This window comes from Lygodium microphyllum, chromosome 2, assembly GCF_053477565.2.
Source record: "Lygodium microphyllum isolate KBCC chromosome 2, Lygodium_microphyllum_v1.1.10, whole genome shotgun sequence".
NCBI classification, from domain to species: domain Eukaryota; kingdom Viridiplantae; phylum Streptophyta; class Polypodiopsida; order Schizaeales; family Lygodiaceae; genus Lygodium; species Lygodium microphyllum.
In genome coordinates, this window is record NC_141136.1 from 58,537,217 (window position 1) to 58,551,420 (window position 14,204).

Sequence of the window (14,204 nt, forward strand, 5' to 3'; positions counted from 1 at the left end):
TCACCCGCTATGGAACCACCCATGTACACACTAAATTAATGAAACGCTCGAAAAGGATAGGTGTCCCCATCAACTTCTCGCACAAAGAATCCACTTCGTGTATGAGCCCCGATCAATAAAGTTTACGGAATCCACCGTAAAACCTCACGAAATCCATCGTGGCACGGAATCCACCATGAAATATGCCTCCTGGCATCATGACCACTGTTCTACAGGTCGATGAAAAGTTACTATAGAAATTGCATCGTATATATGTGCACAGAGACATTGGGAGTTACAGAATCATCCTTGTTGCCTGTTGATGCAAAATCGTCATTAGGAAGTGACTGTGTGGTCAAATACCACTTTCGTCACTTTTGCAGATTTGCCCTTGTGAGGCTGAAGCTGTGTTTTTTGTAGTGACAGAATTTTTTGCAGTGTTCTGTAATGGCGTCTGATTCTCTTTCACAGATTGTCACTGAAAAGCTTGACAAGAACAACTTCCAAGCATGGAAGTTTAGAATGACGAATTTCCTTATGGGAAAAGGATATTGGAAATTCGTTGCAGGAAATGAAGAAGAACCAGTTCTTCCTGATGTTCCCAATCAACAGCAAATCCAGGCATTTAAACCATGGCATGAGAGAGCCATGAAAGTTATGTACCAGCTGTCTATCAGCATTTCAGACTCTATGATTGTGCATATTCAAGATGCAAGTACGCAAAAGGAGGCATGGGATACTTTGTCAAAAATATATAGCACAAATACACAAGCCAGGAAAATGCAGCTCAAGCAACAGTTGCACAATGTCCAAAGAGAAAATATGAGCATCAATGACTACCACATGAAGGTGAAGAAGATTGCATATGCGCTTGCTTCCATTGGGTCGCCAGTGGAAGATGATGATTTAGTTTCTGTGACCTTGATTGGTCTAGGAAAGGATTATGCACAGTTCCGAACATCCATTTCCTTCCGTCAAAGATTTCTTGATTTTGAGGAGTTGATTGCTCTTCTAATTTCTGAGGAGCAGAGAAATGGTGGTGCATCTTCTTCAGGAGGAACTTCAAAAGAAATTGTCTTCTACTCAAATGCTGGAAGAGGTAGAGGCAGAGGTAGAGGAGGCCGATCTGGAGGCCATGGTAGAAATCAGAATATGCAGCAAACTCAAGAAAACCATTCCTATGGAGGATGACGTGGTAACTCTAGAGGCAGGGGAGCCAAAGAGGTCGTGGTGGATGGCAAAGAGGCCAAAATGCAAACAGTAATGTTGAATGCTACTACTGTGGTAAAATGGGTCATATGGCTAAAGATTGCTATAAAAAGCAGAATGATATCATGAATGGAAAATTGCAACAAGGGAATTATGCATCTTCTAGTAGACAGGGTGATGACAGAAATGAGCATTTGTTTATGGTGCAGCATATAAACAATTCTGTGACAAGTGCAGAAGATAGCAACGAAGTGTCCTATGTTGACTCAGGTGCGTCAAACCATATGACAGGTCATGTAGAATGGATGCAGGATGCAAGGAAAATGGAAAAACTAGGATTTGTGAAGACTGGTGATGATACTGCACATCCTATTGTGCAGATTGGAAAAATTCCTTTGTCTATGTAGGATGGGAAAAAGAAATACATGTCAGATGTATTTCATGTCCCGAATATCACCAAGAACCTGGTTTCTGTTGGTCAAATGGTTGAGTAGGGCTTCCAGGTCAGATTTAATTCTCATGGATGCTTTGTTGACTATATGAAAAATAAAGGTCGCTTGATAGGAAAAGGAAAGAAGAAGGGCAGAATGTTTACGTTGGATGCAGACATGCCTGAATTGAGTGCAACAATGTTTGCACATGGGACCGGTGTAGTTGTAGATATTTACATCTGGCATAAAAGCATTGGTCATGTTAATGTACAGCGACTTAAATCAATGCAGGCCCAAAATATTATTGCAGGATTACCTAAATTCAAGGTTGCAGAAATGCATAAGGTATGTGAAGCCTGTCAATTTGGAAAACAGGCAAGGAAACCATTTCCTAGACATGTTCAAGAGAGTAAGAAGCCATTGGAATTAATCCACTCTGATGTGTGGACTACTAAAGATGCATCTATTGGAGGCTACCATTATTTTGTCACTTTTATTTATGACTATATCAGAAAAGTTTAGGTGTATTTTATGAAAAAGAAAAGTGAAGTGTTTGGGCATTTCAAAACTCTTAAAGCTATGGTTGAAAAAGAAATAGGCCTGCAAATAAAATGCCTAAGGTCAGATGGAGGGGGAGGGTACCTCTCAAATGAGTTTACAAGGTTCCTGCAATAGCATGGCATAAAGTAGCAATATTCATGCAGTCATACCCCACAACAAAATGGAATTGGAGAAAGGAAAAACACGCATATTGGAGAGGTATCTCATGCCATGCTCAATGAAAAAGACTTGCCAGATTTTTACTGGGCCGAAGCAGTTGCTACAGCAGTCTACATAATGAACAGGGCTCCCACTGCAACAATACATGGGATGACTCCAAAGGAGAGGTATACTAGTAGGAAACCAAATATTTCTCATTTGAAGATTTTTGGTTGTATTGCCTATGTTCATGTGCCAAATGAGTTGAGATCCAAGTTAGATCCAAAAGCTGAGAAGTGCATCTTTATTGGTTACTCTCTGCAGTAGAAAGGGTATAGATGCTATAACCCTTCTACTCGTAAGTTTACAGTGAGCAAAGATGTCGTTTTTTATGAGATGCGTAGCTGTTATAAACCAATAAATGTGATTGATGATGTAAATGCACAAAATGGTAATGCTGCATAGAATTCACAGTAGCAGTCACAAAATATTAGTGGACTTGGAGTGTTCTCTAGCAGTGATTCACATTCTTCGCCATGGACAGGAAGATTGAGATCAGGAGAGTCTCCTCAAAACAATGCAGATAGTGGTATGCAAGTTTCACGAAAAGGAAAAGAGAAGGTCGATCAGCCCATGTTTGATGTGAATGCAGGTCACTCTTATGTGGATGGTGAATCCAGTGGCTCAGAAAAGAGCATTGATGATGAGTTGGGTATTCCTTCTATTCTTACACCTCGAGTAAGGAAGACCAAGGATGTTTTGAGAGCACCTGGGAGTAAACCTACTTTGCGCAGGTCTACCAGAGCTAGGTATCCCGTGGATAGACTGAAATATGATGGATTTACATCCATTCACTATGCCTATATGGTCAAAGTGATACAGGAACCAGAACCCATTTCTTTTGAGCAAGCCATGGGAAAAGAAAAATGGGAGAAAGCCATGGATGAAAAAATGGATTCCTTGGAAGCAAATGCTACATGGGAATTGGTACCTTTGCCTAAACATAAGAATGCCATTGGTTGTAAGTGGATTTATAAGGTGAAGCACAATGCAGATGGTTCTGTGAATAGATACAAGGCAAGATTACTAGTCAAGGGGTATGCACAAACATATGGCATTGATTATGAAGAAACATTCAGTCCGGTTGCAAGGATAGCAACTGTAAGAGCAGTCATTGCTATGGCTACATCAAAGGGATGGTCTTTACATCAGATGGATGTAAAGAATGCCTTCTTGCATGGTGATTTGCAAGAAGAGGTCTATATGGAGCAGTCACCAGGTTATGTGCATGCTATTCATCCTGAGTTTGTTTGCAGGTTGAAAAAAGCCTTGTATGGCTTGATGCAAGCACCTAGAGCATGGTCTGACAAGATAGGACAGTATCTTGTCACTATTGGCTTTCCGATTTCCAAGGTAGATTTCTCACTTTATGTGAGAAAAATAGAGAAATGTATTATGCTACTTGTCATTTATGTTGATGATTTGATTATGACAGGTGATAGTGATGAAGATATCCTTCATGTGAAAATGCTACTGAAGCAAAAGTTTGAGATGAAGGATTTGGGAGAGCTGTGTTATTTCTTGGGCATTGAGGTGATTAAATCACCAAGTGGGATATGGCTCTTGCAGAGGCAGTATGGATTGGACATGCTGTCCAAATATGGTATGACAGGCTGTAAGCCTATTTCAGTTCCTTTGGAGCAGAATGTGAAGCTGAGCGCAGATGCAGGTGAGCTTCTTGAATACCCTACTATGTACAGACGCATAATAGGAAGTTTGATGTATATGACTATTACGAGGCCACATTTGAGCTATGTTGTTGGATTGGTAAGTCAGTTTATGCAGGCTCCAAGGAAACCGCATTTGGATGCAGCTAGACGTATAGTCAGGTATGTGAAGTCCACATTGCAGTATGGACTATTTTATGAGACTGGAGTTCAAATATAGTTGCATGGATACACTGATGCCGATTGGGCTGGTAGTATTTCTGATAGACAATCTACCAGTGGATATGTGTTCTCTTTTGGGAGTGCTACAGTCACTTGGAGCAACAAGAAACAGCCTATAGTTGCCTTGTCGAGCACAGAGGCGGAGTACAGGGGTGCAACAATGGATGCATGTGAGGTAGCTTGGTTGCATAAGCTACTTTATGATATACATCAGCCTACAGATGGGCCAGTTGTCATTTATCGTGACAACATGAGTAGTATACACTTGGAAAATAACCCAGTCTATCATGCTAGAACAAAGCACATCGAGGTGCATTATCACTATGTGCGGGAGAGGGTTTTACTAGGTCTTATTGATCTAGTTTATTAGCACAAAGGATCAGATAGCTAACATATTTACGAAGGCATTGGGCGCAGAGAAGCTGTGCAAGTTCAAAGACGTGCTTGGTGTGCAGGAATTGGGATTAAGCTCGAGGGGGAGTGTTGAGATATCGAGCTCCACTCGTGATATGCCAGGGTGACCGTTGTGTATTTATGTCACCGACTTGTTAGCTGCAGATGCAATTGGTACACCGCCCATGAATAATAGCTAGATGACAACTATCCTTATCTACTCTAGTTCGTGGCTCAGTTAGTATGCCACCTTAATTAGTTGAGTTTGGTTTGAGACCCATATATAGGGTTCTTCTATTTCTCTGTACTAGAGTTCTTTTGGCTTACACAACTAAGAAGAGGAAAATTGTTTTCAACCTCCACCTTTGTGTGTATTCCCCCATTGTGTAAGTGAGAAAGCTACAAGTGAGACTCCTTCCTTCTCTCCCATAATCTTGACAAGCTTCCCCCTCTATAAAAGGGCTTTGGTGGTTGAAGAGAAGAAAAAGAAGGAGGATCATTTATGCCCGACTAGTGACTGGAGAGAGAATAAGGGAGAGATTAAGAGGAAAGAGAAAGAAAGAAGAGAGTGAGTGAGTGAGGGAGAGACTAAGAGAAAAGAGAAAGAGAGAAGAGAGAGAGAGAGAGGGAAAGGGAGATTAAGAGAAAAGAGAAAGAAAGAGAGAGAGAGAGAGGTAATTTCTCTCTCTTTCAAGACTTCTGACCTTACCATCTTTCTTTTCCCCCCTCTTCGAGAGGGTTCTCATGGACAAATTCCCTCCACGAGGAGTTGTCTCTCTCGTAACCTAGGCATGTAGCCACAAAGGAAAAACCAAAAGTATACGATGCCTCCCAAATGAAGTAAAGTCCAATCGAATGTGAATCCCACTTCAATCGATGGAACTGCAGGTCAAGGAACCGCATCACTTGGTAATCATGTGCATCCCATAAATTCAACCTTGATGGGAGGCCTTAAGAACATAGACTGACTTCATTGGGAAGGGAGAAGTATTCAGCGAAAGTCTATGAGAACTAACCACCATTTAGGTTGCATGATTCTATCATGTTGGAAATTGTGTTTATTTGGACTTTGTTATGTTTTGAACGAATAAATTGCACGAAAGATTTTGCATTCATGCACGCTAAAAAAATCAAGGACCTTATTGATTGTGCTCGTAATGCTTTAGATTATGCACTAACATTGGCATGCTTGAAGGTATTGAAAAATGGGTTGTTGGATGCTTATGCATATTCATCATTAAGTGGAAATTGTACTTTTCTTGCATCGTGAAATTGGTTAAACTGAAAAGGTAGAGGTAAAAGCTTGAATCAAGTCTATGAGAATCATGAGTGCTACAATAATGGGTTAAGTATGTTTAGGTCATTGCAACAATAAGTCAGGTTTTTGCCTTCTATAAACCTTTAGAGAGATGTAGCTCGCACATGCATTAGGCCTGATGACTTGGGGTTCCTCATACAAAGAAAAATACAAGCCTTTATTTATAATTTGAGTAAGTGCATTGAAAAGAAATTCCCAAGAGTAGAACTCCACATTGCATCATCGTCCTAGGAAAGACTCACAGGTGTCACGAACGGTTTCGGTGACACTATTAGTGATTCATCTTAAAGATAGTTATAAGACATGCATATGAAGCGTTAACCTTAATTGCTCAGGTAGCTCAATGAGATAAATCCTATACGGGGCTTAACTCGACTTCTTTAGGATTAAAAGTAATTGGACCAATCTATTGTTACTTCATAAGTAGACCATGAGACAAGTAAAACACTCATTGGCCTCTATTCCAAATCTGGCCTCGATAAAGCTAAAACAACTTTAAAGATATCACCTTTAACCATGACACAATCTGTCGTTAATACAAGAGGTTCGAGTGTTGTTTCTTCCAATGACAAAAACCCTAGATTAAAGACTAGCAAGCTAGGACAGCTTCCATTCGAGAACTATCGAATATAGATCCAATTGCGTAATTTCTCACTCCTATCACATAGGAGCGGGGTCTGAAAGAAGGTATTCCCTAACCCTCCGGGGACATTGGAAATTTCCGCCAAGGCAAGAAGGTCAATCGCTAAGCGTCAAGATAGGGACCCCCACCTTAGCAGATGTCTCGAGCACTCACCTGCACCTCTGTTTGTGCTTGTAAAATTAGGAACACCGCTCCAAAAAAAAATATTGTATAACACTAAACTCATAAATGAGAATAATGAATTAGGTTGAGAACTTTTGGAGGGCGCGCCAAACCACCCCCAACTCACTGCCAACCCTAGCCAAGGGGGTTCTAAAAAGTCGTGATAGAAACATGGACCGAACCTACCACAAGAGGTCTCAATGTGGATTGGTTTGAATGTAGGAGGACACTTGGATGCCAGGGGGGCTCTGGCTATAAATTCCATGCCTCCAGGTCCTACTTAAATGATCTATGTGACTCAGGATAGATTCTCGAGGGGGCCTTGTTACTAGTGTAAGGTGGAAAATTGGTGGAAATAAAGTGCATCCTTACGAATTGCGGATATTGTCCCTTTTTTAATAAGACTTGTATCTCTGATAAATTGCTAATATTAAGTTTACTTCGAGGGAACCTGTTTGAATTTGTTTTTGTGTCAATGCCATAAGATTACATGAATGAACCATGTCCTTTAAGAGGCTAATTAAGGAAGCTGCTTTTACATGTCGCACCTAAAAGTGATAGGGCTAATTAGATAGCTAAAGTACGCTAAATGAGGGAAGTGGGAGGGCGGAACCCTCGACGGGTCTGTCCTATGGCAAGGTGGTGCCAGAGAACTGGGAGGCTTCTCACTAGATTTTACCATCATTAGACCTTTGGGCAATGTGGGTTAATTCCCAAATTCATACCATTTTTGGGGACCATAAGGGGATTATGCCCTATGGACAGAGAGGTGGAGTGACGCATCCCTCTCGTTCCTACTTCTCCTTGAACCCAGAGGGGTATGGACTTGCTTCGGATTGGGTAACTTTGCATATAGTAGAGTGACCAGGAAACCTTGACCACTAGGGATTCAAGATTCGGGTCGATCCTAGTGGGTTTAACCATGGACATTTCGTTGTGAGGTAGACTCAAGAAAACCTAGGCAACAAACCCCGTGACATTCCGTGGGAGTGCCGACGAAGACGCTTAGATTCATTTCTCGATGGACTACCAAAAACGTACTCTGATACCAACTGTGATTGACCCTCTCTGTTTGGACGTCAGTTTAAGGGTGATAGGCTGTGTTGAAAGAGAGTTGAGTCGCAATGGCCCCGAATATTCCTCTCCAGAAGTGAGATGTGAAGAGGGAGTCGCGGTCATTAACTATCTTTTTGGGCAACCCATGGAGCCTGAAAATCTCCTTGATGAACAATCTAGCAATATATGAAGCTTTATAATTTTTCTTGACTGGAATGAGGTGTGCAACCTTGGTGAGCATATCCACTATAACCATAATTGAGTTGTAGCCCCCTTGCACTGAGGGTAACCCAACAACAAAATCCATGCTAATAAATTTCCACTTCATTTAGGGGATGTCAAGAGGTTGCAGCTTCCCATGCATCTTGACATGTTCTACCTTAATGCGCTAGCAAGACAAACATTCCGTGACATATTTGAGCACGTCTCCCTTCATCCTTCCCCAATGGTAGCTCTTTCTGACCGTGTTGAGGGTCTTGACATATCTAGGATGGCCTGAAAAAGGGGAATCATGTGCCTCCCAAAGTATTCTCTGTTTGAGTTTCTTGCTCGAGGGTATACATAATCTTGTCCTAAAATAGACAAGTCCCTCATTGACGGAGAATTCTTGATATTTGACCTTGAGTTTGGGGTTTTGGTCCTTCTCCAAAATTCCCTTTATCACCTCCAGATATTCTGGATCATGGCTAGCTTCTTGCTTGGCTAGTTCGAGGATAGGGTTGTTAGGCATTGACACCATAGTTGCCAAAGATTCGTCCATTGAGGGTTCCTCCATGATAAGAGAGTTGAGGAGCCTTGTAACTTAGAGCATCAACAACCACATTCTCTTTGCCGGGTTGATACCTGATCTCAAAATCATACTCCTATAGAACTTCTATCCAACAACGTTGCCTCATGTTGAGGTCGATCTGGATGAAGATCCATTTAAGGCTCTTATGGTCCATGACCAAAGAAAACTTGTTACCAAGCAAGTAATGTCGCCAAAGTTTGAGGGCGTGGATCACTACTAGCAGTTCTAGGTCATGGGTGGCATAATTCCTCTCATGGGTTTTTAGCTTTCGCGAGGAATAGGCTATGGGATGACCTTCTTACATTAATACACAACACAATGCAAGTGCACTAGCATCCGTAACAACTTCAAATTCCTTGCTTAATTCTAAGAGCTTCAGAATTGGTGCTATCACTAAGCTATGCTTGAGTTGATCAAAACTTGCTTGTTCAAAGGGCATCCACACTATGGCAACTTGCTTTTTCAGCAAATTTGTGAGGGGTCCTGTGATTAAAGCATAGTCCTTAATGAAAATCATGTACCAACCTGTTAATCCAAGAAAGCTATGCACTTCTTTAATAGTAGTCGGTGGGGACCACTCTTGGACATCCTTAACCTTGGTAGGGTCTATAAAGATCCCTTCACTTGACACAATAAATCCAAGATATTCAATCTGCCTTTTGAGGAAGGCACGCTTTTTCTTCTTAGCATAGAGCTTATGAGTCCTCATGGTCTCAAGGATGATGCGAACTCGGGATTCATGATCTGCCTCTTCCTTGGAATAAACTAAGGTATCATCAAAGAAGACGAGTACAAAATCATCGAGGTATGGTCTAAAAATGTCCTGCATTAGCCTGTTAAAGGTGACAGGGGCATTAGTCAATCCAAAAGACATTACTGTGAATTCAAAATGACCATATTTGGTATTGAATGCCGACTTTGGAATATCCTCATCCTTGACACGGATCTAATAATTCTTTGACCTCAAATCAATCTTGGAGAAGATTTTTGCTCCCTGCAGTCGATTGAGTAACTCATCTATCCTTGGAATGGGGTGTTTATTCTTGATGGTTACTTAGTTCAGGCCTCTATAAATCGATGCAAAGTCAAAGTGTACCATCCTTCTTCTTTTTCAACAAGACTGGAGCTCCCCAAGGAGAACTGTTGGGGTGTATATACCCTTGGTCTAGTAGTTGTTTGAGTTTTTCCTTTAACTCAATGGATTTAGGAATGGACATCTTGTAGGGCCTTTTCACAACTAGAGCAACTCCTGGGATTAGCTTAATCTCATGTTCCACTTCCCTAGGCAGTGGTAATTCAATCAATTCTTCTGGGAACACATCCACATATTCCTTTAGCCATGATGGTTCTTCATTGTTGTCCTCTTTCTGATCTGGTTTGTTTAGCTTGATTAGTTAGACGGGTAACTCCTTCCTTATTCCTTGAACTATTTGTGTTGCCTTAGCTAGCTGGATCTTTGGTTTACCTGGTTCACCTTGTGTTGTAACTAGCTCACCCTTAGGATTCCAAAAGGAGACTTGATCCTTTCCACAATGAATGTGAGCATTATTGGGGATTAGCCAATCCATCCCAAGTAGACATTCATGGACACCTAGATTCATTACTCTAAACTTAACAGTTGTGGGCTCATTTCCAAGTAGTAATTCCACCTTAGCATTTTGTCTAATGCAAATGATTTCTCACCCATTCACTAGTTCGACAAGCAAAGTGGGTGCAGCTACAGTGGCTATCCCTAACCTTCTTGTGCAGGTTAGTGAAATGAAAGAATGAGTGCTGCCACAATCAATCAAGGTTTTGAATTCCTCGCCCTAGTAGTCCGATGGTGTTTGAATTATCGAGAATTGGCAGTTCGGCCCCTTCTTATGGAGAGCGGCATGAACAGTTGCCCTCGCAATCTCAGCTTCCATGCACAAATCTTCTTCTTTATCTAATCCTTTAGTGGTAATATTGGAAGTTTTTGCCCTTCCCAATGGTGCACGACCCCTGCCACCACGGGTAGCCCTGGCTTGGCCTTTGAATTTCCCCTGACCGTGGTCTCCACCAAATTTGGGGCATTCCCTTTTGAAGTGCCCAAGTTCATTGTAGTGGAAACAACGCAGGCTTTGATCACTTCTTTGAGTGGGGACAAAGTCATTGATTGCATTTGCTCTTGGTTTCTTCTGTTGGCCTTGACTCTATCCTTGTGCCCTTTTAATTTGAGTTCTCGACATCCCCCAACTCCGGTCTTTGTAAGCCCAAGGTTTGGACTTTGGCTGGACATCTTGGGCAATAGGTTCTGCTCTTATCAATGCATCTTGCAAGTCTGAAGGATGCATTGATTCCAACTGAGTGTTTATTGGTAGATTCAGCCATCGCAAAACTTCGAGACTTGTTGGGGGATACTCATTGTTGGGGTGTATTTCAGCAAGGAAACAAAATTCGAGAAGTATGCCTCTAGAGACAAGCCCAACTGTTTCAACTTGAAGAACTCGTTCATTTTTTGAGTTCTGTATGCAGGTGGCATATACCTTCCCTGCATTGCTTTCTTTAGTTTTTCCCAAGTTATTGTGCTTTTAGTTTGACTACTTGATCTTTACACCATTGCTTCCACCACAGCCTAGCTTCGCTAGTGAGCTTGAGCTTAGCAATCATGGCTTGGTTCATAGGTGCTGTCCCGGCTGCACTAAAATAGTCCTCCATGGACTCAATCCATATTTCAGCATCAGTTTCAATAGTCTTCCCTTTTCCATCAAATTCTGGTGGTTTAATTTGTTTGAGAAGAAACTTCTTCTCTTGTACCTCTATTGGGCTTAGTGCGGAAATAGGATTCTGGATCTATGCTTGGCGTTGTATCTGATTACCATTTAAACTTTCCCGTGTTAGGATTGCATTCACACACCCCTATGCAACTTAAATCACTGCGCACATATTTTCCCTTGCAACTATGCAACCATCCAAATGAACACAAATTTTTTATTTAACCATAGGGGAGCGTAAGCCTCAAGTACAATTATTCAGGAATAGATAGGGTTCAGCTGAGTTGATTTTGTTTTCAGGAGTTACATTAATGCCAGGTTAATAATTCCCTATTAGAATCAGCTACAAGGATAGACTAGTAGTATGGATTGGGGAAATGGATTCAATATCTACCATTAGTAGAGTTCGCCTATAATGCTTCCTACCAACAAAGCATTCAAATGACACATTTCCAAGCATTGTATGGGCATGATTGGTGTACCCCATTGAACTTTTCAAATCCTACTTTAAGGGTAGAAGCTTCTAAGGAAATGCTTGAGGAAATGGATGAGCAGGTTAAGACCATCAGATAAGACATTAGAGCTGCCAAGGATAGGCAGAAATCATATGTAGATCTAAATAGATAATAGCAACTCTTCAATGAGGGAGACATGGTTTTTATTTGTGTATGGACCAAGAGGAGTTCCCTATCATTGGGGGAGTTTAAAAAACTCAGTCCAAGGTATTGCGGACCCTACAGGATCCTCAAATGCCTAGGGTCCAATGCCTACAAACTCCAACTCCCTGAGAACATGAGGGTTTGCAATGTATTTCGTGTTAGCCTACTAAAGAAATATATATCCAATCCTAGCCATGTACTCGATGATCAACAAGTTGTAATACCAAGCCAAGGAGTCCTTGAGCTCTAGCGGCCAGCTAGAATCTTGGACATTTGAGAAAAGAGATTGAGGAGTAGAATTCTCAAGGAGTACCTCATCTAATGGAAGGACTTTCCAAAAGAAGATGCCACATGGATTGACGAGAGTACTCTCAAACAATACCCCCAATTCCTTTCGAGATGAAGACATCTCGATTCCTTAAGGGGGAAGAATGTAACATTTTCCCTCCTCTCGCCATATGACCTCCCCCCTAATTAAATGATTTTTTTAATTGGGAAAAAAAGGAATAATTTCCCCCTACTCACACCGCCAACTGGCGGACGACGGGAGGGGATTGTGGAGTGTCAATGGGGCAGGGGGGAGACGACATGGTCAGGAGGGGGGAGGTAATGAATACTCCCTCTTCCCCTCCCCCCCATCACTTGCATGGCGGTGGCCATCTAGCTAGCCGCCCGGCCTGTTGGGAGTAGAGGGGGAGGGCCTCCATACCCTACCCAAGCTTCCCCCCTCTATAAAAGGGCCTTGGACGTTGAAGAGAAGAAAAAGGAGGAGGCTCATTGCTACTCAATTGGTGACTGGAGAGAGAGTAAGGGAGAGAGTAAGAGGAAAGAGAAAGAAAGAAGAGAGAGAGAGAGAGAGAGGGAAAGGAAGAGTAAGAGAAAAGAGGAAGAGTAAGAGAGAAGTTGTCTTTCTTTTTTCCCCCTCTCCGAGAGGGTTCTCACCAACGAGAGGGAAAGGAAGAGTAAGAGAAAAGAGGAAGAGTAAGAGAGAAGCCATCTTTCTTTTTTCCCCCTCTTCGAGAGGGTTCTCACCAACGAATTTCCTACATGAGGAGTTGTCTCTTTCGTAACCTAGGTGTGTAGCCACGAAGGAAAAACCAAAAGTATACGATGCCTCCCAAGTGAAGTAAAGTCCAATCGAATGCAAATTTCACTTCAACAGATGGAGTTGCGGGTCAACGAAAAATGTCACTTGGTAATCAGGTGCGTCCCATCAATCCTACCCTGATGGGAGGCCTTAAGATCATAGGCTGACTTCATTGGGAAGGGAGAAATATTCGGTGAAATTCTATGATAACTAACCACCATTTAGGATGCATCATTCTATCATGTTGGAAATTGTGTTTATTTGCACTTTGGCATGTTTTGAACAAATAAATTGCACAAGAGATTTTGCATTCATGTACGCTAAAAAAATCAAGGACCTTATTGATTGTGCTCTTAATGCTTTATATTATGCACTAACATTGGCATGCTTGAAGGTATTGAAAAATGGGTTGTTATGATGCTTATGCATATTCATCATTAAGTGGAAAACGTACTTTTTTTGCATCACAAAATTGGTTAAACTGAAAAGGTAGAGGTAAAAGCTTGAATCAAGTCTATGAGAATCATGAATGCTACAATAATGGGTTAAGTATGTTTAGGTCATTGCAACAATCAGCCAAGTTTTTGGCTTCTATAAACCTTTAGAGTGATGTAGCTCGCACATGCATTAGGCATGATGACTTCGTGTTCCTCGTACAAAGAAAAATACAAGCCTTTATTTATAATTTGAGTAAGTGCATTGAAAAGAAATTCCCAAGAGTAAAACTCCACATTGTATCATCGTCCTAGGAAAGACTCGCAAGTGTCATGGACGGTTTCAACGGCACTACTAGTGATTCATCTTAAAGATAGTTATAAGACACGCATATGAAGCATTAACCTTAATTGCTCAGGTAGCTCAACGAGATAAATCCTATATGGGGCTTAACTCGACTTCTTTAGGATTAAAGGTAATTGAGCCAATCTATTGTTACTTCATAAGTGGACCATGAGACAAGTAAAACACTCACTGGCCTCTATTCCAAATCTGGCCTCGATAAAGCTGAAACAACTTTGAAGATGTCACCTTTAACCAGGACACAATATGTCGTTAATACAAGAGGTTCGAGTGTCGTTTCTTCCAATGACAAAAAC